The sequence below is a fragment of the Oncorhynchus mykiss genome, chromosome 29 (assembly GCF_057628025.1).
Source record: "Oncorhynchus mykiss isolate SJ-2025 chromosome 29, ASM5762802v1, whole genome shotgun sequence".
In the NCBI taxonomy this organism is placed as follows: Eukaryota; Metazoa; Chordata; class Actinopteri; order Salmoniformes; family Salmonidae; genus Oncorhynchus; species Oncorhynchus mykiss.
In genome coordinates, this window is record NC_143050.1 from 42,364,172 (window position 1) to 42,388,343 (window position 24,172).

Genomic DNA, 24,172 nt, shown 5'->3' on the forward strand with positions numbered 1-24,172 from the left:
GAGTGGGGTAATATCACACAGCAAGAACTGGCAAATCTGGTGCAGTCCATGAAGAGGGGATGCACTGCAGTACTTAATGCAGTTGGTGCTTTTTGATTTCTTAATGCTTTTGATTTTGATTATTCCATTTCTGTTAGTCAAATTTCTGTGGAACTGGTTCAGTTTATGTCTGTTGTTGAATCTTGTTATGTTCATACAAATATTTACACATGTTAAGTTTGCTGAAAATAAACGCAGTTGACAATGAGAGGACATTTTATAGTTTTTATATATATATATATATATATATATTTATATATATATATATATATATATATATATATATATATATATATATATATATATATATATATATATACACTGTATACAGTTGAAGTCGGAAGTTTACATACACCTTAGCCAAATACATTTAAACTCAGTTTTTCACAATTCCTGAAATTTAATCAGAGTAAAAATCCCCTGTTTTAGGTCAGTTAGGATCACCACTTTATTTTAAGAATGTGAAATGTCAGAATAATAGTAGAGAGATTGATTTATTTCAGTTTGTATTTCTTATATCACATTCCCAGTGGGTCAGAAGTTTACATACACTCAATTAGTATTTGGTAGCATTGCCTTTAAATTGTTTAACTTGGGTCAAACGTTATGGGTAGCCTTCCAAAAGCTTCCCACAATAAGTTAATTTTGGCCCATTCCTCCTGACAGAGCTGGTGTAACTGAGACAGGTTTGTAGGCGTTCTTGCTCGCACACGCTTTTTCAGTTCTGCCCACATATTTTCTATATGATTGAGGTCTGGGCTTTGTGATGGCCACTCCAATACCTTGCCTTTGTTGTCCAAACCTTTTATGGCTGCAGGGGCAGTATTGAGTAGCTTGGATGAAAAGGTGCCCATTGTAAACGGCCAGCTCCTCATTCTCAGTTCCTAATATATGCATATTATTATTAGTATTGGATAGAAAACACTCTAAAGTTTCCAAAACTGTCCAAATATTGTCTGTGAGTATAACAGAACTGATATTATAGGCAAAACCCTGAGAAAAATCAAAACAGGAGGTGGCTACTATTTTGAAAACTCCATGTTCCATAGCCTCCCTTTGCTCCATTTAAAGGGATATCAACCAGATTCCTTTTCCTATCGCTTCCTCAAGGTGTCAACTGTCTTCAGACATAGTTTCAGGCTTTTATTTTGAAAAATGAGCCAGAAAGATAACATCGCGTCAAGTGGTCACATGAGTTTTGCTTGCGCAACAGAGTTTGGACAGCTATTGCTTTTCCCACTCCTACTGTGAAAGACATTTGCGTTTGATATATTATCGATTATACATTTTAAAAACAACCTGAGGATTGATTATGAAAAATGAAGAAGTGTGGCAGGCCTGTGAGGAAGGATCCTACAGCCATAAGGCCGGTGCAGCTTCGCCCCAAAATGGCTGACCACAGCCAGGAACAGCAGGTTACCTGCAAGAAACCACAACACTACAGTAGTCAGAAATCACAAATTATAAACACTGTTATTTTTTCAACTAAAAATGGCATATCAGTTTGGATACTAGGCTGCAACAACATAGCATCAAATAAAACAATGTTAGGGGTTTGACAGTGGAGTCATGGACAAACGCCAGTCAATCAATTAATAGGAACAACTATAAAACTGGACAGTATTGAGAGCAGAGTCTGATTGAACCACAAGAAAAATGGATCATACTGTAGTCTGTATCTGGTTTTTACTACATGAATTCTCAAGCAACTCAATGTTATTGTTGATACCCATCTCAAAGCTGCCGTCTATGAGTCCAATGAGAGAGCTGGACAGGTCAAAGTGTCTCTCTGAGTGATGGCACTCTTCATGTAGGTCTCTGACAGAGCTTTGGTGACGGAGGCGAACGACAGGGCCACGATGAACTGCTGACAAACACAAGAGAGAGAACATTAGTGTGTGTTTGTCCATGTACATGCGTGGATGCGTGTGCAGACAGAGTACATGTGTAGCTGAGGTGGCCTGCAATAGTAAAAAGAACGGACACAAGTTTACGTCTGCAAAGTTCTGGCGCTTTCTTTATTCTGAAGAATGTTTTTTTTCTCTTGTTCAATTGTCTATTTTCTTGTTAGTACTTTGAAAATATTCACATCAAACAAGTGCACACTTTAAATTACACAACATAAATGCACTTTACCTAAAGCAGAATTCAAAAATGTTCCACAAATAACCCTGTCTTAGTGTTTGGTTTCACATGAAAACCACAATGTATGTCACATTCATACAATAGAAACACCTATATATGAAACCATAAATAACTGAATGTTTTTCTATATACCGCTACCTCTATAGAAAAGTGACAACAATACATTCAGCTTTAAGATATTGGCACCTCCAGAAAATCCTCTCTCTCACTGTATGTACTAAAATTCCACCAGACTGAGCGTGCACGGCCAGTTTACCAGCTAGTGAGCACAATTTTACACAAAACAACCAATAACATCTAAAACCAACTCCGAAATCCCTAACAAATGGATTCTTGATAAAAAATCTCCTAGACTAAATCCAGTACAAGTCAGCTACTCAGTAAACATAGTCTCTGTAACTCGTAAATGTTTTTTTTACCTCAGCTAGTATCAAGCTAACATATACTCTCACTCAATGTAAATACCTTCTTCTCTCACTCAGTTCGACACAGAGCCAAAACAAAACCTTTCCTAACGTGGTAATATCTGGACAACGTTGTTAAATAGCATGTTATTACATATTGTGTATATAGTTGAACGTTTGAAGTGCTGTTACATACCTGTAATAGTAAAAGAACAGACACAGTTTACCTCTGTAAAGTTCTGGTCCTTATTCTGCAGAATGGTGAGCGCTTGGCCAGAACTTGCTGTTTCTCCTGCTACAACAGTGCAACAGCGCCATCTATTGGCCTTATGGACTGCTGACGCTAAAGTATGTTGAAAATACCATTTAGATTCATTAAGACAAATACATAAACAATATGGGGGGGATATAATAAATGTGTGTCTGTTTTTAGTGACTTTGTTTTCAACCCATTACACATGCACAATCATACATGTGCATTTAAAGCATTATTAAGAACCTTGAGTGTGGAACTGCAGGGCGTTTAGGCAAAAACCACATGAATTTCACATGTAAACACGGGAAGTGTACCAAAAACATGTTTTCATGTAATCTTATGTGAACTACAAATGTGAAAATGTGATCACGTTGTGTTCCAAAATGTAATTTGTGCTCACATAAAATGTAAGTTGGTTACATGTGGTTTTTCTGTCAGGGCAGGAATATAAAATGCATTTTGATGTTACATGATCTTGAAAATGCAATGTTCTCTGAGGTTCTTCCATGTTCCTTTCCATGTATTTTCCAGTTTACTTTCCATCAGTCCTTTTCACTTTCCTTGGCAAAACAAGCTCTGTCCCCGTCAAGACTTACTCAGAGCCACCATGAATTGAAGCAGCTTCTGATGCATTTTAAACCATTCAACAAATTGTTTTATAATGAAGAGTAGACCCAACTAAACACCCTGGATTCTTTACACACACACATTGAAGGGAAAAAAATCTCAAATTTGAACTCATCAGACCAAAGGACAGATTTCCACCAGACTTAGGTCCATTGCTCGTGTTTCTTGGCCCATGCAAGTCTCTTCTTATTATTGGCGTCCATCCTTTAGTAGTGGTTTCAATGGAACAATTCAACCATGAAGGCCTGATTCACGCAGTCTCCTATGAACAGTGCATGTTGAGATGTGTGTGTTTCTTGAACTCTGTGAAGCATTTATTTGGGCTCCAATCTGAGGTGCAGTGAACTCTGCTGAACTTATCCTCTGCAGCAGAGGTAACTTTGGGTCTTCCTTTCCTGTGGCAGTCCTCATGAGAGCCAGTTTCATCAAAACGCTTCATGGTTTTTGCGACTACACTTGAAGAAACTTTCAAAGTTCTTGAATTTTTCCGTTTTGACTGACCTTCATGTCTTAAGTAAAGATGGACTTGTTTCTCTTTGCTTATTTGAGCTGTTCTTGGCATAATATGGACTTGGTCTTTTACCAAATAGGGATATCTTCTGTAAACCATCCCTACCTTGTCACAACACAACCTATTGGCTCAAACGCTTTAAGAAAGAAAGAAATTCCACAAATGAACTTTTAAGAAGGTACACCTGTTAATTGAAAAACATTCCAGGTGACTACCTCATGAAAAGGTTTGAGAGAATGCCAAGAGTGTGCAAAGTGGTCAAGGAAAAGGATGGCTACTTCAAAGATTCTCAAATGTAAAATATATTTTGATTTGTTTAACAGTTAATGCTTACTACATGATTCCAATTGTGCTAATTCATAGTTTTGATGTCTTCACTATTTTTCTAAAATGTAAAAATAAAGAAAAACCCTTAAATGAGTAGGTGTGTCCAGACTTTTGACTGGTACTGTATATGTTGTGATATTGCAAATATGGTACAATCCAAGGGTGCAAAGCTTTTGGAGACTTACCCAGAAAGACTCAGAGCTTTAATCGCTGCCAAAGGTGATTCTAACATGTATTGTGAATATTTCTGTATTTCATTTTCAATACATTTGAAAAAATAAATAAGAGATGTTTTCACTTTGTCATTATGGGGTATTGTCTGTAGCTGGGTGAGATGATAAAAAACTATAATTTAATCCATTTGGAATTCAGGCTGTAAGAAAGCAAAATGAGGAATACGTTAAGGGGTATACTTTCTGAAGGCACTGTATATCTGCAAGAAAGTGATTAATGAGTGACTCTTTGAAAGGGGGTCATATAAACATTGCCTCATTTAAAAATAAAAATAAAGCTATCGTGCTATAATCGGCATAGTTTCTCAGACCAAATCTTTATTCTGGTTTAAACAAAGCAATCTGATCATGCTCCAGTAAAATTCACGCTACAGGGAATTTAAAAAATGACTTCTGCAAAGCATATATACATTGTCCAATCAACATCCACACATTGATTGAATTCTTCGGGTCTTTATTTAAACACAAACGGAATAAAATGCTCTTTCAGTTTTTTGTTGCAGGTTGTGCAATGTTCAAAAGTGTGTGAGAGATTGGCATCAATGTGTGTGTTTGTGTGTGGGGTCAAGTTTGGACGGTCGTACATTGTACATTTCAGGTCCATGGACAGCAGCAATATCGGCATAGCGATATCTGTCATTCAGCACCACATGACAGTAGACAGCGGCCATCTCGTGTGAAGTTGGCACTGGGGAAATCCCATGTAATGAGAAACAAGGCCTAGGAGGCAAAAAGACTGAAGGAGAAGACTCTATGCTAAACTGTTCTGCCACATTCACTTCAAATGTTACATCTTTCGATTTGTAAATAATAGGGAATACATCTGCAAATAATTGAAACTGATTATTCAAACTACACTGTACAGCTTTAGTGTGTCTGTGCATCGTAGGTACAACTGTAAGCAATTCCGTTCTCAAATGTCTGTTTAATGTGAGAAGCAAAATGAAAAACACCTGTTAGACCATTACAATGCGGACTGTCATGCATTTTTACTATTACCAACAAGACAACGAAGTGATACGTGTCATGGAGGCTAAAAACGGATACTTTCCTAACACCAAAAGTTCCTACGCTGAGCGATATTGGTTACTACACTATTATGCATACAATCCAAGTCATACGTTTATTGTCATTCATACTCTTATTTTTAACCGACTATCTTTTCAAAAGTGTTCATTGTGTCAATTCAGAGCTCGGAAAAATATTGGAATAATGTGTTTAAGGGGACTAACACTCAAGGCGCACAACAGGAGAACACAACAACCACAATTTCAATTGACAATCATTGCTTTAAATGGATGTGGTCGATGGATTTGTATAGGCACATATAAACAATGTATTTAACTTGTAAACCAAGGTTGGATTAGTAGGTCTAACCAACATGCACCTGGATAATCGCGTCATGAATCGGGACGGGCTCCTACGTCCTCATATACACATTATGACATAATAAAGAGTTTAATCTTTCACGAATAAAAGACATAGAAGCATACCCATTTATACAGGTTCTACACGTTCTATTTCTCCATGGCAATAGAATGTAAACATTCTATTTTGCGCCAAACATCGCCTACAACTCCATTCTAAGTGCAGCATATTGGACGACACCACAGTCATCGATCATTCGCGACTTTAAGTCATTCCTGTTATCTCTAGAGCATCCCGTATATCTATAGCGCTGCATTTCTTCCTCATCTTACCATGGATAGGGTTTGGTGCATTCCGGAGTTCACTTATGGTCCCACAAAGGTAATCTTAGGAGAAATTCATTTTAGCATACTGTAAATGCCTGTGCATAATGTGCATAACAAAGCATCATTATTTTCATGATCTTCAAAGGAATTCTGTAGAAGCAGTCTTTATTTTCAGACTCTGCAGGCCTGCTGGGAGGAAAAATATTACAATAAACAGGTAAGATTCACCATACAAAAACATAAACAACAGAAAGAGAGTTTAGAGAAGGTGGTCATAAGAGTTCTTAATATCACTTGCAAATTGTGAGGCATGAGCAGTTGTGAAATGTTGCGAGAGGCCCTTCTGAAAGTAAATGACATGGTATTTCGTGGCACGGTCTCACACCTTACCTCATCTTGCAGAAGAAGCTCATGGTCCACTATCTGCTGCTCCAGAGTCAAGGCCAGGTCCCTCCCCATGTCACCACATGGGGAGCACATGAGCAACTGGCTGGTGTCTCAGGGCAAAAAATCCCTTAGGGAGAGGTGAGTACCACGTCAGCACTCACCTTCACTGCCATTCCCTGCCACCAGCAGCACTCCAGGAGATGTGGGTAAAATAAACAACAGAAAAATCAGAATCCAGGAAAGTTGAATTGCTCTGTGTTTTATTTGAAGGGTGTGGAAGGAAACCCTGGAGGAGGGAAACGACCTCGCTCGGCTGGAAACATTCCAGGTGACTACCTCATGAAAAGGTTTGAGAGAATGCCAAGAGTGTGCAAAGTGGTCAAGGAAAAGGATGGCTACTTCAAAGATTCTCAAATGTAAAATATATTTTGATTTGTTTAACAGTTAATGCTTACTACATGATTCCAATTGTGCTAATTCATAGTTTTGATGTCTTCACTATTTTTCTAAAATGTAAAAATAAAGAAAAACCCTTAAATGAGTAGGTGTGTCCAGACTTTTGACTGGTACTGTATATGTTGTGATATTGCAAATATGGTACAATCCAAGGGTGCAAAGCTTTTGGAGACTTACCCAGAAAGACTCAGAGCTTTAATCGCTGCCAAAGGTGATTCTAACATGTATTGTGAATATTTCTGTATTTCATTTTCAATACATTTGAAAAAATAAATAAGAGATGTTTTCACTTTGTCATTATGGGGTATTGTCTGTAGCTGGGTGAGATGATAAAAAACTATAATTTAATCCATTTGGAATTCAGGCTGTAAGAAAACAAAATGAGGAATACGTTAAGGGGTATACTTTCTGAAGGCACTGTATATCTGCAAGAAAGTGATTAATGAGTGACTCTTTGAAAGGGGGTCATATAAACATTGCCTCATTTAAAAATAAAAATAAAGCTATCGTGCTATAATCGGCATAGTTTCTCAGACCAAATCTTTATTCTGGTTTAAACAAAGCAATCTGATCATGCTCCAGTAAAATTCACGCTACAGGGAATTTAAAAAATGACTTCTGCAAAGCACATATACATTGTCCAATCAACATCCACACATTGATTGAATTCTTCGGGTCTTTATTTAAACACAAACGGAATAAAATGCTCTTTCAGTTTTTTGTTGCAGGTTGTGCAATGTTCAAAAGTGTGTGAGAGATTGGCATCAATGTGTGTGTTTGTGTGTGGGGTCAAGTTTGGACGGTCGTACATTGTACATTTCAGGTCCATGGACAGCAGCAATATCGGCATAGCGATATCTGTCATTCAGCACCACATGACAGTAGACAGCGGCCATCTCGTGTGAAGTTGGCACTGGGGAAATCCCATGTAATGAGAAACAAGGCCTAGGAGGCAAAAAGACTGAAGGAGAAGACTCTATGCTAAACTGTTCTGCCACATTCACTTCAAATGTTACATCTTTCGATTTGTAAATAATAGGGAATACATCTGCAAATAATTGAAACTGATTATTCAAACTACACTGTACAGCTTTAGTGTGTCTGTGCATCGTAGGTACAACTGTAAGCAATTCCGTTCTCAAATGTCTGTTTAATGTGAGAAGCAAAATGAAAAACACCTGTTAGACCATTACAATGCGGACTGTCATGCATTTTTACTATTACCAACAAGACAACGAAGTGATACGTGTCATGGAGGCTAAAAACGGATACTTTCCTAACACCAAAAGTTCCTACGCTGAGCGATATTGGTTACTACACTATTATGCATACAATCCAAGTCATACGTTTATTGTCATTCATACTCTTATTTTTAACCGACTATCTTTTCAAAAGTGTTCATTGTGTCAATTCAGAGCTCGGAAAAATATTGGAATAATGTGTTTAAGGGGACTAACACTCAAGGCGCACAACAGGAGAACACAACAACCACAATTTCAATTGACAATCATTGCTTTAAATGGATGTGGTCGATGGATTTGTATAGGCACATATAAACAATGTATTTAACTTGTAAACCAAGGTTGGATTAGTAGGTCTAACCAACATGCACCTGGATAATCGCGTCATGAATCGGGACGGGCTCCTACGTCCTCATATACACATTATGACATAATAAAGAGTTTAATCTTTCACGAATAAAAGACATAGAAGCATACCCATTTATACAGGTTCTACACGTTCTATTTCTCCATGGCAATAGAATGTAAACATTCTATTTTGCGCCAAACATCGCCTACAACTCCATTCTAAGTGCAGCATATTGGACGACACCACAGTCATCGATCATTCGCGACTTTAAGTCATTCCTGTTATCTCTAGAGCATCCCGTATATCTATAGCGCTGCATTTCTTCCTCATCTTACCATGGATAGGGTTTGGTGCATTCCGGAGTTCACTTATGGTCCCACAAAGGTAATCTTAGGAGAAATTCATTTTAGCATACTGTAAATGCCTGTGCATAATGTGCATAACAAAGCATCATTATTTTCATGATCTTCAAAGGAATTCTGTAGAAGCAGTCTTTATTTTCAGACTCTGCAGGCCTGCTGGGAGGAAAAATATTACAATAAACAGGTAAGATTCACCATACAAAAACATAAACAACAGAAAGAGAGTTTAGAGAAGGTGGTCATAAGAGTTCTTAATATCACTTGCAAATTGTGAGGCATGAGCAGTTGTGAAATGTTGCGAGAGGCCCTTCTGAAAGTAAATGACATGGTATTTCGTGGCACGGTCTCACACCTTACCTCATCTTGCAGAAGAAGCTCATGGTCCACTATCTGCTGCTCCAGAGTCAAGGCCAGGTCCCTCCCCATGTCACCACATGGGGAGCACATGAGCAACTGGCTGGTGTCTCAGGGCAAAAAATCCCTTAGGGAGAGGTGAGTACCACGTCAGCACTCACCTTCACTGCCATTCCCTGCCACCAGCAGCACTCCAGGAGATGTGGGTAAAATAAACAACAGAAAAATCAGAATCCAGGAAAGTTGAATTGCTCTGTGTTTTATTTGAAGGGTGTGGAAGGAAACCCTGGAGGAGGGAAACGACCTCGCTCGGCTGGAAAGAGAATGAGAGTTAGAGACGTGCTACAAGTTAGTGAGCTCTTTACCAGCCTTTCAACAACGAGTTAGCACAGCAGGATAGATCTGTTGTGAAATTACACTAATGGAACTTCCTGTTTCATACTGCAGGCCTGGGAAGTAAACACTTGCCTAAAAATGATGAACATAGAGCACAAGGCTTTCTGCAAGCTCCGCCGCTCCATGCACCCCACCTCGCCAGCTGACATGTGAGTTCCATGTACTGCCCTGCATATGACTTGATCCATTTATCTACACATCTGGAACTACGCAGAAACAGACTAAGAACGTGTTCTAAGTGAGTACATTGCACATCGTTTAGCTTTGTTTTCTCCTTATTGTTGATTTCAGCGATCCTAAGGTCCACAGCACCGTGGAAAGAGCTGTGAGGAGCATTCTGGGCGAGCAGTCCAATGAGCCCCGTAGCAACCTGCTCAGCCCATCTCAGGTGGTGGTGGAGGTGGTGCCCAGGCTCCTCCTGGCCCTGTGGCTTCAGCCAGAGGAAGGCCATTCAGAGCACCCAATCCTAATAAGCGGGATGGCCGTGGGCATGGTGGCGGCCGTAGTGGAGAAGCTCTCCTGCATGTTAAAGGACCCTTCCCCTCACATCCCTTTCTCCCGGGCTGCTGCTTTTGACTTTGTGCGGTCGATCCTCGGAAGAATCAGTCAGTCCTTCTCCACGGATGACCTGCAGAGCCCTTTTTATATGAGCTCTGTCTGTGCCTTTGTGGCGGACGAGGTGCAGAGCTGCTTCCAGCCGCCTGCAGCCACCCTACCAGTCCCCCCTGTCCTCACGGGGGCCGTTTCCACCACACTACCAGCTGACATCCAAGCAGGTGAGTAGCAATGATAGAAAGCACTCTGACAGACGCCTGTTCTGATGACATCTTGGTGCCTTGTAGTAGTAGAGCTCATCAGGATTGTTGTTGTCACCCATAACACAGACCCTAGGTTCTTCCCACCTGGAGGTTGTGGACATCACCCATAAGAAAGAGGCAGATCCGGCTTCTTCCCACCTGAATGTTGTGGACATCACCACTAACACAGAGGCAGATCCGGCTTCTTCCCACCTGAATGTTGTGGACATCACCCATAAGAAAGAGGCAGATCCGGCTTCTTCCCACCTGAATGTTGTGGACATCACCCCTAATACAGAGGCAGAGCCCATCTCTTCCCTCTTGGAGGTTGTGGACGTCACACCTGAAGAAAGGACTCTTACAATGGCCGTCTTCGCCACTCTGCCAGCTGACATCAAAGCAGGTGAGTAACACTTAGAGAGCACTCTGACAGGTGCCGTTTGTCATGGCATCTTAGTAGAACCTTTCAACTGGCCAGTGTTTAGAAGCTACGGTTTGCATTTGTTCACATTCTGTTCCTCTTTTTTCCCTTTCCAGAGGATGTTGCTGTGGTCATCCCGGATGTCACCCCACACGTCACCAAGGACGTGGCACTGGAAGTTCCATGCAGAGCTAGGAAAGGGGCAGTCCGGCGATTATTTTACAGGCTTTGGAGGGCAGTGTGCTGCTGCCCCTGCCACAAGGAAGAGTAGAAACAATATTAATTATTCATCAGACCTTCAGAAATGGGTTGAACCATAGACCATTCAGTTATTTGCATTATAATTGGACTCAATTCTGCTTTTCTTCTGTTTACTACTTCATTTCAGAACATTTCTATAAACTTTCACTTTGCAAGTGTGGAGTAGGTTATGTAAATAAGTGAGAAACATCACAATTTTAATGCTTTTAATTAAAAAAAAGGGGCCCTCAACCAACGTTCAGTGGAGGTGCAACCAAATATTTGAATCATCATAGAAAAGGAAAAGGAGCAACTCTTGCTCACTATAAAAAATGCATTGTTTTATTCAGGCAAGGTTAAAAGATTAAAGTTTTGGCCTAATCTGTGATGATATGCAAGTTGTGTTTGTAGCAGGAAAAGGGTGACCCAGACTCACTCTGGTTCTTGAGGGTTGAAGACAGTGAAAAATGATCTTTAACGAAATGGGACTTGTCAATTCTTGAATAAAAATCTTTAATGAACATGAATTTAAATACCTACCTGTGTGGTTCATCTCAACCAAGAGGTTGTGTGGGTTGTCTTTCTCTCTGTGGGTGTGAATCACCTTGACCTCTCCCTCTGCCTGCCATTTGGCTGATCAGAAGCCTTCTGCTCTTTCTTGCTCACATGAACAGGAGGAATGGCCTCTGGGGTAACCTCCTCCTCTATCTAACGCCTCTTCCACCTCCTCTTTCTGACTGTGTTCAACTGACGTCACTTGTTCTCTCTCCCTGGGTGTTGGATAGTTCCTCCTCCTCTGTGTCTCTGTGATGGTGGAGGGAGTTATCCTGTTCCGGCTCCCTCTAAGGGTGTGCACCGTAATCTCTTTCGGTGTGTTGAGGGGTTCAGTGGTTTTGAAGGGAGTCTGAAGTTCGATCTCTAGCGATGAGTGTGGGGTCTGTCCCGTGGTGGTGTCCCCATCCCTCCTAAGGAGAAGCCACTGAGACATGTGATGAGGCCAAGGAAGATCACTCTGCAAAGATGGGATAGGACACATCACAACACTGCTGCTCAACAATATTCAAACACACCTCAGAGTACGGACACAAACATGGACCCCCCCCCCCCCCCCCCCACACACACACACACACAATGAACTTACCTGTACATATCAGAATCATACATTCGACAGCCACATGTATTGACCCCCCCCCCCCCTCAAACATGTTGAGTCAGGGGTACCAGTTTGTGTCAAGAACTGCAACGCTGCTGGGTTTCCCGTGTGTATCAAGAATGGTCCACCACTCAAAAGACATACAGCCAACTTGACACAACGGGGGGAAGCATTGGAGTCAACATGGGCCAGCATCACTGTGAATGTGTTGTACACTCAGTACATTAATAGTATTGGTACCGTGTTCTTGCCGTAACCTGTAAAGATGGAGCAGCCTGCGAGGCGGGGGGGGGGGGGGGGGTAGGTGATGCCGTTGTCTGAAAACACACGGTCCCACTCCCCAGCCAAGCAGGAGCAGTCTCTGTTACATTCTGACAAAAGGCTACCATCGTACACCAGAGGACATGGGGGACAGAGAAAATGGCTGGTAATAATGATGGTTAAATAATTGTTGCTGAACTATCATTGACATAGGCACAGTGACAAAACAGCCAGGAATCCTGGCTCAGTTACAACCATACTGAATATTCACACAAGATGGAGCTCCGGCACAAGCCCATGTGTGTTTTGGTCTAACTCTCCCTCATATTCCTTTGATCAAAACTTTTGTTTTTATCAACCCACCCACCAACCAACCAATCAATCAAAGTTATATTTACCCATTGAAGGACAAGGTCAGACCAGCCACCTGAACGTTGTCACACTTAGTGCCAGACTGCAGAGGGAGGAGGAGGTAGGCCATGAAGGAGGTGTTGAAAGACAGTTGGGCTCCAGACACAACGCCAAGCTTATACCTCTTCATCAGTAGACCTCCCAGGAAAATCCCCACCGGCAGGTTCAACTCACCTGGAAAAGTTATACTCACACGTCTTTAGTGCTACCTGTGTGCTGGAGATTCAATTCCACTCATCTTCAACAAACCTAAAGGGGATGGGAGAGAACAAAAAAGGTGTATTTAATGCCATTCAACATCAGTACTGACAGGAGGGAACATTTCAACTGGAGCATGTCCAGGTTTCTTTGGCTTCGTTGAGACAGGCAGCCCAATTCAGTATTTTTTTTTAGTAATTGCTCTTTTGTCCAATCAGATATGCTCTGAAAAAGAGCTGATGCGAAAATATCTAACGTGATAATTTCCCATCATTATTCAACAGGCCTCCAGGGTCTCCAGTTGTCTATATAAAGAGTATCCTTATTATGTTTGGGAATCAAAGTAATTGCACCTTGCCGGTAACTCCCCATTTTCTATTCATTCGTGAAACATAGCAAGAATGAAAGGAATCAATTTATCATTGAATGCTTAATAAAACTCGCTTATTAAACCATCATTTCCAGGGGACCTATTGTCCTTCAGGCTTTTAATACAGTCTTATCTCAATTTCAGATAACTCATCATCACAAAAATCCCTGAAATCATTATCTATCTTCTGAGCAATGTTTGCAACACGTCATGCTCTATCAACTGAGCTACGAAGGAGCACGTCGACGTCACTAGAATGATGACAAGCAATTTTAACGGATTCTAAAGGGAATCATAGAATTCCAAACTCATTTCTATGGCAACACAGTCAATTTTGTAAACAATCATTTTCGAACGTGTGTTGCCAAGAGACATCTAACCGACGTTCTATGGAACGTTTTCTGTGCAAAAACACCAACTTCAGTTTGCTGCTGACAAGTTTGATTTTTGAGACCTGAGTACAATCAACTGGAAAATGCCTGGGTGCTTTTCAAGACTGGCGGAGAGAGTGCGTGGACGTCGGCGGCCTAATGCTTCGACAGGTTGTTCAAATTCATTTGTGGCTTGTTTTTCTTGTCTTTTTCTGTTTTGCAGGGTTCGTGATCGTCGACAGGTGGACAGCGACAGCATATTGAAGAGGGTATGTGGAGTTTAAAACTCATATTTTACTACATTTAACAATGTCATTATAATTTGCGAAATGTTGTGCATTTCTATCATTCAGACTTGGCAAAAATGCTTGTGCTAGAGATGTTGTAGCTAGCTAGCTAACATTAACTTTAGTAACTGTTGCTAAGCGATCGACTTTTGCTACCTAGCTAGCTAGTATTAGCAATCTTGTTACGTTTTATGTCTAACAATAGTTTATTTTATATTCCAATGTTCCTCATTTTAGAAACTACTGTGCTGGATGAGGTCCTGTTGGATGTGCCATTGGATGATGTGCCAGATGTTCCACAGCTGCCAGCCCTCCTTGATGTCCAGAATGCTGCTATCATCCTTGAGGATGTGCCAGACTATCCTTGTGGTACAATTTTCTGAAAGTTTGGGGTTTTATGTTTGAAAAATATCCCAGATATTCAAGTTGTGTCTCTTTGACATGAAACAAATCTCTTGTCTGCTTTCTGCTTTAGGAGGCCACTGGCAATTGGCAGTTGATTCTGATTAGGTCCAGCCCCCTGTACTGTGGGCCTGTTGTGATCAGGGTAAGAGACCCCCCCCCCCCCCGCCACATACACACAGTCACATCACGGTTACAATGTTTCCTGTTTCCAACATGAATGTATTGTAATGTGCAGAACAATGCCGGTCCGGTGGTTAAAGTTTGGAGAACTTTAGATTTTAGATTAGATTTTTCTTCACTTATTCCATTTGGCCTTAACATGTATTCTCTCTCTGTCAGCATGTGGCTGGCAGGGTGACCCACTATGCATCTCACCTCCGCCACGAGACGTCTGTGGACGTGACGTTTGGCTGCTACCAGGTAAATAAACGATTTCCTATGTATATAGACTAGAGAGTACTGGGCATTTTTGCATTAGATTTGGTGTTTTCTAATAACGTGTGTGTGGTAAACAGGTGTGTTGTGTGTGTTTTCAGCAGCAGACCGATGTCTCAGTTGTGTACGCCACTCTCCACATGGGGCTGGACGGGCTTCTCTCCTCTTCAGCGTGATCGGAGGCTGCCTCCTTCTCTACGCCCACCACTCAGCAGTTCACTGACCCAGAGCCTGAGGGCCACAACTGCTATGAGGTCAGACGTTACACACACATACTATTGACTAGGAGCATTAAGATCCTTCCATTGACCGATTGTTTGTTATGTCATTGCACTGGTCACTGATTTTGAATGCTTGTTTTGTTGTCGTAGGGCTGGGAGGAGGACCTGCTGCCTGAGGAGAGGGAGGTTCCTCTGCTAAAGTGAGTTCCTCTAAATGTCTGTGTCATCTGGTCAGATGCTTGTCAGATGCTGAAGGATAGTGGTCATAATGCTGTTATCCCCCATTGACTCTAATGGTTGACATGCTCAATTCCCTCCCTTTCACAACCTCTACCTTACCATCAAGAGAGTGGAGGACAACGCCCCGAGGCTCGTCTCCCTGCGCCAGGCCTTCACTGTGAGTGGACCCACTTTTATTTTTCTCTCTGTGACTTCTTGTTCCGTCTCCTAGACGAAGATGTCTCACCCTAACTCTTCCCTCTTCCCTAGACCCTGCTTGGTTCCACCCTGAGCAGGAACCAACTGTTTGTGGCAGTTTCACTTAAATTCCTCTTCTCTTATATTCTCTCCTCTCTTCTCCTCCTTTGTTTCCTTTAGCACCCTGGTGGGTTCATGGAGCGTCTGTACGCTCTCCTGTACTCCTTCCTGCCCACTGCTGCCAACATGGAGCCAGAGGCTGACAGATACCTGCTGCTGCTCAATGTAAGAGTCAAGAGTTTACTTACTGTTTACTTCCATATTCTTAGTGTACTTTCTTTTGACTTCCTTATTCATGGTTAACCAGGTTTCAATGCCATTTTAGGGACAGTATTTCTAATTGTCTCTCTCCTCTTGATAAGCTAGTAACTCAGAGCCATTTTCTATGTGTTGTGTGGTGTTCTCTTCAGGGTGGGCTGATGGCTCTGCTAGATGACATGTTTGGCCAGCAGCTGGCCTGGTACTTTAACCCAGAGTCTCTGGTCACTGAGCTCTCCAGCCTCCTGGAGTACCACTTGGAGAACCTCATGGCCAGCATGTAGTCCTTACTGCAGGGACCATACTCCTTTCTCCTTCTCTCTCTCTTTTGAAGGAATTGAGGACTTGAAGTGCTTTGTTGAACCCTGATTAGTTAACACCCATTAATTTAATGTATTCTCTTGTTTTCACTCCCCACAGGATTCGTGACACTTTGCCACCCAACAGGGATCTAGACAGCAATGCACTACATTACTTTGCACTTAATTTGACATTTTTAAATAAAATAAGTTGTAGTTCAAAAACATGTTTGTTTCCGTCTTTTTATCTATTTGATTTTATGACCATTTCCTCTTCCTAGAGTTATAATGCTAATATGCTCACAAATTGTAAAACGTCCACGTACTGTAATATACATCCAAAATACTTTTCGTTTTGGATGTTATGATGATATACCTTGGAGGTCGGGGCCCACAGGGCAGGTGCCCTGTGTGCCCATTCGGTAAGCTGGCCCTGATCATCAAGTTAAACCACAGGTATTGTTGTTACACATCCTCAAATTGTCTTGGATGATAAAACTGAGACTGTAGCCAGCTTCCATTTTATCTAATTTTATTGTCCAAAGAATGTTCTCACAGTCCAGAATTATTGGATGAAAATCCACAATGTTGGTGCCATACAGGAGCACTGACCAATCTGCCTCCAAAAGAGGACTGCTGGTTTTGAGGATGGTGTGGAGGTCAGTGGTTGATGATCTGAGCACCCCCTGAGATGGTGAGTATGGTTTCAGTAGACCACTATTGAGCTGGTAGATCAGATAGGAGCTTCGAAGAAAGGTAATTTAGTGCTTTGAATGTGGTTCATATGGCCTTATAGTGGATTCAGGACTTGGAAAAGGAGTCAATGCAGTTCAAAGATGCATTTACATGGGGGTTTGGATGATAGTGTCAATTTTCATAGAACGAGCGAAAATATTGGAGTTTGGGGACTGGAGGGGATAATAGTCAAGTTGGGAAATGTGCAAATATTTAGATACAAATATATAGTCAAGTTGGGGATTATTCAGATATTCCTGTTGAAAAAGAGAAAAGAAAAGAAAGATATAATCTTACATTATATTAAATTCATCCCATTGGGCCAAAACTCGTTGAATAAAAGTTGTTTCCACCTCATTTCAACAACAAAAAAATCTATGTGATGACGGTGAATCAACGTTGAAAACACAATTGAATTTTTTTCACCCAAAAAAACAGCATTTTTGGTTGATTTCACATTTTGGTTGAGTTCCCAAATTTAAATCACAACTAGACATTAATAATCTAAGACTGCAACTTCGATTCAGAAGATTAAGGGTTTGAGTCCCTTCGTGGTCTTTTAATTTCATTAGCTCAGCTAATTTGAACATGTTTGCAATTTCCCGAAATAAGGCATTGGTCTTGTTGCTTGGACATTGTAATTCAACTTTAATAATCTAAGACTGCATGGCCTGAGAAATATTGTGTATGATTCTGCATCGCAAGATTGAGGGAAAAGGTCTCTTCTTACTTGTTAAATATCACTAGCCTTCCTCATTTGGACAGGTTCACATCTTTGATGTCTACTGTTAGACAGCAAAGTCTGTATGATGTCAAATAGGGTCGTTTAACTTCATTAGCTCAGCTAATTCGTACATATTTTCAATTTCCCAAAATAAGGCATTGTTCTTGTTGCTTAGAAAATTTAAGACATTGTTATTCATCTTTAATAATCAAATATTGCAAGGCCTGAGAATTATTGTGTCTGAATCTGCATCGCAAGATTGAAGGAAAGAGTATCTTTGTACTTGTTAAAAATCACTAGCTTTCCTCATTCGGACTGCTTCACAATTTTGTCTATGGTTGCATAGCAAAGTCTGTATAATGTCAAATAGGGCTGTATCATATAGACTGCGTGGCCTAATGGATAAGGCGTCTGACTTTGAATCAGAAGTTTGAGGGTTCGAGTCTCTTCGTGGTTTTTTAATTTCATTAGTTCAGCTAATTTGAACACGTTTGCAATTTCCTGAAATAAGGCATTGGTCTTGTTGCTTTGAAAAGCTTGGACATTGTTGTTCAACTTTAATAATCTAAGACTGCAAGAACTGAGAAATATTATGTCTGATTCGGCATCGCAAGATTGAGGGACATAGTTTTTCGTACTTTTTAAATATCACTAGCTTTCCTCATTCGGACAGGTTCACAACTTTGATGTTCTACTGTTGCATAGCTAAGTCTGTATGATGTCAAATAGGGTCGTTTAATTTCATTAGCTCAGCTAATTCGTACATGTTTGCAATTTCCCTAAATAAGGCATTGGTCTTGTTGCTTTGAAAAGCTTGGACATTGTTGTTCAACTTTAATAATCTAATATTGCAAGGCCTTAGAATTATTGTGTCTGATTCTGCATCGCAAGATTGAGGGAAAAGGTCTCTTCTTACTTGTTAAATATCACTAGCTTTCCTCATTCGGGCAGGTTCACAACTTTGATGTCTACTGTTGCATAGCAAAGTCTGTATGATGTCAAATAGGGTCGTTTAATTTCATTAGCTCAGCTAATTCGTACATGTTTGCAATTTCCCTAAATAAGGCATTGGTCTTGTTGCTTTGAAAAGCTTGGACATTGTTGTTCAACTTTAATAATCTAAGACTGCAAGACCTGAGAAATATTATGTCTGATTCGGCATCGCAAGATTGAGGGACATAGTCTTTTCGTACTCCTAAAATATCACTAGCTTTCCTCATTCGGATAGGTTCACAATTTTGATGTCTGTTGTTGCTAAGCAATGTCTGTTTGATGTCATATCGGAGAATATGGAGTAGAAGGTGTTGCCTCGTGGATAAGGCGTCTTACTTCGAAACAGAAAATTGAGGTTTTGAGGCATTTTCGTGGTCGTTTAATTTCATTAAATCTGCTAATATGGACATGTTTGCAATTTCCCGAAATAAGGCATTGGTCTTGTTTCTTTGAAAGGCTTGGACATTGTTATTCATCTTTAATAATCTAATATTGCAAGGCCTGAGAATTATTGTGTCTGGTTCACAACTTTGATGTCTGTTGTTGCTAAGCAAAGTCTGTATGATGTCAAATAGGGATGGACCATGTAGAGTGGGTGGCCTAATGGATGAGGCGTCTGACTTAGATTCAGAAGATTAAGGGTTCGAGTCCCTTCGTGGTCTTTTAATTTCATTAGCTCAGCTAATTTGAACATCTTTGCAATTTCCCGAAATAAGGCATTGTTCTTGTTGCTTGGACATTGTTATTCAACTTTAATAATCTAATATTGCATGGCCTGAGAAATATTGTGTCTGATTCTGCATCGCAAGATTGAGGGAAAAGGTATCTTCTTACTTGTTAAATATCACTAGCTTTCCTCATTTGGACAGGTTCACAACTTTGATGTCTACTGTTCCACAGCAAAGTCTGTATGATGTCAAATAGGGTCGTTTAATTTCATTAGCTCAGCTAATTCGTACATGTTTGCAATTTCCCAAAATAAGGCATTGTTCTTGTTGCTTAGAAAATTTAAGACATTGTTATTCATCTTTAATAATCTAATATTGCAAGGTCTTAGAATTATTGTGTCTGATTCTGCATCGCAAGATTGAGGGAAAAGGTCTCTTCTTACTTGTTAAATATCACTAGCTTTCCTCATTCGGACAGGTTCAAAACTTTGATGTCTACTGTTGCATAGCAAAGTCTGTATGATGTCAAATAGGGTCGTTTAATTTCATTAGCTCAGCTAATTCGTACGTGTTTGCAATTTTCCTAAATAAGGCATTGGTCTTGTTGCTTTGAAAAGCTTGGACATTGTTGTTCAACTTTAATAATCTAAGCCTGCAAGGCCTGAGAATTATTGTGTCTGAATCTGCATCGAAAGATTGAAGGAAAGAGTATCTTTGTACTTGTTAAAAATCACTAGCTTTCCTCATTCGGACAGGTTCACAATTTGTATGTCTATGGTTGCATAGCAAAGTCTGTATAATGTCAAATAGGGCTATATCACATAGACTGCGTGGCCTAATGGATAAGGCTTCTGATTTCAAATCAGAAGATTGAGGGTTCGAGTCCCTTCGTGGTTGTATAATTTCTTTAGCTCAGCTAATTTGAATATGAAAACTTGTTCTCAACTAGCTTACCTGGTTAATTATAGGTGAAATAAAAAAAAATAAGAAACATTTTTTCACATTACACAACTCCTACTTTTCAGAATGTTAAAATTCTCACAGGAAACAGAGATGTTATTTGTGTGCCAAATTCACATTACACAACTACTACTTTCCAGAATGTTGATAAATATCTTGCAGCATAGAGTGGCATGGTGGCCAAGCGGTAAGTTGTTGGTCTTGTAAACTGAAAATTATGGGTTCAAATCCCATCTGTGCCTTACTGAAAGATAGCTGGTACCATGGGAAGGTTCTTTCACTGGAGGACTTTGAAGAAAAAAAAGTTTTCTCAATATTGCAACCCTGCTATTATATAGTAGTGCCTCTACGGTAGAGCTAATACTTGAAATGCATGCGCTCTGAAGTTAATCCCCAAATTCTCTGATGAGTATATTTAGTTGTGAAATTAGCTTTTGCACAACTCTACTTTCCAGAATGTTGACATTTTAAGAAGGAAATAGATGTGCTAAGTCATCTGTTTTTGTAAACTGAAGCACATGGGTTCAATCCTTGTTCGACGTTTATGGAAGCTAGATGATATTATGGAAATTTACTTTCATTAGAACAGTGTAAAGAAAGGGTCAATTGTATTGATATGGCCACTACGACCTGTATGCTCTAGTCGGCTGGCTCTCGCTACATATTCGTCGCCAGACCCACTGGCTCCAGGTCATCTTTTTAGTCTATGCTAGGTAAAGCTCCGCCTTATCTCCCGTAGTACGCGCTCCAGCAGGTATATCTCACTGGTCATCCCCAAAGCCAACACCTCCTTTGGCCGCCTTTCCTTCCAGTTCTCTGCTGTAGCCACTGTAGAGAACAAATCCCATGCTTTTGTTTGAGGTTAACATGTTGTGTAATTCCACTAAGATTTATAGGGTGAAAATGCAAGCTTGTATAAGTTAGTAACACACACTGTCCGCATTAGGGAAATTTGCGCAATATACAATTTACTATGGCAAATAAATTCAACATGTCAATTTAAGATGATTGTATTTGTTGCCTACTCACAAAGTATTACCAAAAGTACAGTGTAGGATTGGAGGTGCTGGGGAATGGAATGGACGGACCCCGATCTGGACGTCCGCGGGTGGCCAACAGGTTATCCAGCTGGTCGAGGGTAAGGGTGGTGTCCCTGCAGGGCCCTCTCATTCCATCCCACGCTGGCAGCCAGGGTCCTGAAGTCCAGGTGACGGAGGAGTGGACAGCGGTGTGGGTCGTGGTGTTGGTTGGGGTGGAGTTGATGGAGGTGTGGGAAAACCCCCTCTCTCCCATTGTTCCTTGGTGAGCAGCACAAGTCGTGACACAACTAAACACCCTAGATTCTTTACACACACATTGAAAGGCAAAAATTTGGACTCATAAGACCAAAGTACAGATTTCCACCAGTCTAAGGTCAATTGCTCGTGTTTCTTCGCCCAAGCAAGTCTCTTCTTATTATTGGTGTGCGTCCTTTAGTAGTGGTTTCAATGGAGCAATTTGACCATGAAGGCCTGATTCACGCAGTCTCCTCTGAACAGTGTATGTTGAGATGTGTGTTTCTTGAACTCTGTGAAGCATTTATTTGGGCTCCAATCTGAGGTGCAGTTAACTCTACTGAACTTATCCTCTGCAGCAGAGGTTACTCTGGGTCTTCCTCATGAGAGCCAGTTTCATCATAGCGCTTCATGTTTTTTGCGACTGCACTAGAAGAAACTTTCAAAGTTCTTGAAATGTTCCATATTGACTGACCTTCATGTCTTAAGTAACATTGGACTGTTGTTTCTCTTTGCTTATTTGAGCTATTCTTGGCATAATATGGACTTGGTCTTTTACCAAATAGGGTTGTCTCAACACAACCTATTGGCTCAAACGCTTTAAGAAGGAATGAAATTCCACAAATTAACTTTTAAGAAGTTACACCTGTTAATTGAAAAACATTCCAGGTGACTACCTCATGAAAAGGGTTGAGAGAATGCCAAGAGTGTGCAAAGTGGTCAAGGAAAAGGATGGCTACTTCGAAGAATCTATATTTTGATTAGTTTAACACTTTTTTCTTACTACATGATTACAATTGTGCTATTTCATAGTTTTGATGTCTTCACTATTATTCTAAAATGTAAAAAATTGTAAAAAGAAAGAAAAACCCTTAAATGAGTAGGTGTGTCCAGACTTTTGACTGGTACTGTATATATTGTGATATTGCAAATATGGTACAATCCAAGGGTGCAAAGCTTTTGGAGACTTACCCAGAAAGACTCTAAGCTTTAATCGCTGCCAAAGGTGATTCTAACATGTATTGTGAATACTTAAATGTGAATACTGTGTGAATATTGTAAATGAGATATTTCTGTATTTAATTTAATACAATTGAGAAAAAATTAAAAACATATTTTCACTTTGTCATTATGGGGTATTGTCTGCAGCTGGGTGAGATGATAAAAAAACTAAAATTTAATCCATTTGGAATTCAGGCTGTAAGAAAACAAAATGAGGAATACGTTAAGGGGTATACTTTCTGAAGGCACTGTATATCTGCAAGAAAGTGATTAATGAGCGACTCTTTGAAAGGGGGTCATATAAACATTGCCTTATTTAAAAAGTATAAAAAATAGCAATCATGCTATAATCGGCATAGTTTCTCAGACCAAATCTTCATTCTGGTTTAAACAAAGCAATCTGATCATACTCCAGTAAAATTCACGCTACAAGGAATGCAAAAAAAAAAACTGGAGAGATTGTGTATTTCAGGATTATGGACAGCAGCGATATTGGCAAAGCGATATCTGTCATCCAGCACCACATGACAGTAGACAGCGGCCATCTCATGTGAAGTTGGCACTGGGGAAATCCCATGTAATGAAAAACGAGGCCAAGGAGGAAAAAAGACTGAACTCTATGCTAAACTGTTCTGCCACATTCATTTAAAATGTTACATCTTTCAATTTGTAAATAATAGGGAATACATCTGCAAATAATTGAAACTGACTCCTCAAACTACACTGTAGAGCTTTAGTGTGTCTGTGCATTATTTATTTTATTTAACCAGGAAGGGCTCATTGAGATTTAAAATCTTTTTTTCAAGAGCGTCCTGGCCAAGATAGGCAGCAACCAAGTCATTACAAAAATTACAGACAAACAACATGAAAAACTACAAGTAATCTAGTAAAAACCATAGAATTCACAAGATTATAACAAAATCAAAAACAGCAAATTAAAAACATTGACAGGTCGGGGAATCAGTCTCAAGATCATTCATCAGTGATTTAAAAATACCAATCGGGACAGGTTCTTCCAGTTTAAAAGTATTTCGTAAGGCGTTCCAAGACGATGACACAGAGGACATAAAAGCCCTTTTACCAAATTCCGTTTGGACATTTGGAACAGTTAGCAGGATAAAGTCCAGCGAACGAAGAGAGTACCCACCACATTTCTGAACAATAAAAATGCCCAAATAAAAAGGTAGTAAATCCAAAATGGCTATGTAAATAAAAGTATACCAGTGACTGAGCCTACGAGTGACTAGAGAAGGCCAGCCAACCCTGTTATACAAAGTGCAGTGGTGGGTAAGGGTTTTGCAGTTTAAAATAAATCTCACAGTGACATGGTAAAGGGTGTCTATTGATCTCAAACACTGAGCGGAAGCATTCATATATAAAATATCCCCATAGTCTAGTAAAGGCATAAATGTAGCTGATTACTAGCCTCCT

The 24,172-nt window shown here is 40.2% G+C and overlaps 1 long non-coding RNA gene across 1 annotated transcript; it reads right to left on the reverse strand.

Annotated features, from left to right (window-relative positions):
* Positions 1-1,085: 1,085 nt before the first annotated feature.
* Positions 1,086-2,866, reverse strand: LOC149970456 (uncharacterized). Its single transcript, XR_016493144.1, has 3 exons — positions 2,785-2,866; positions 1,769-1,906; positions 1,086-1,459 (listed from the first exon to the last, which is right to left on the reverse strand). It is a non-coding gene; the product is annotated as an uncharacterized LOC149970456 (long non-coding RNA).
* Positions 2,867-24,172: the final 21,306 nt, after the last annotated feature.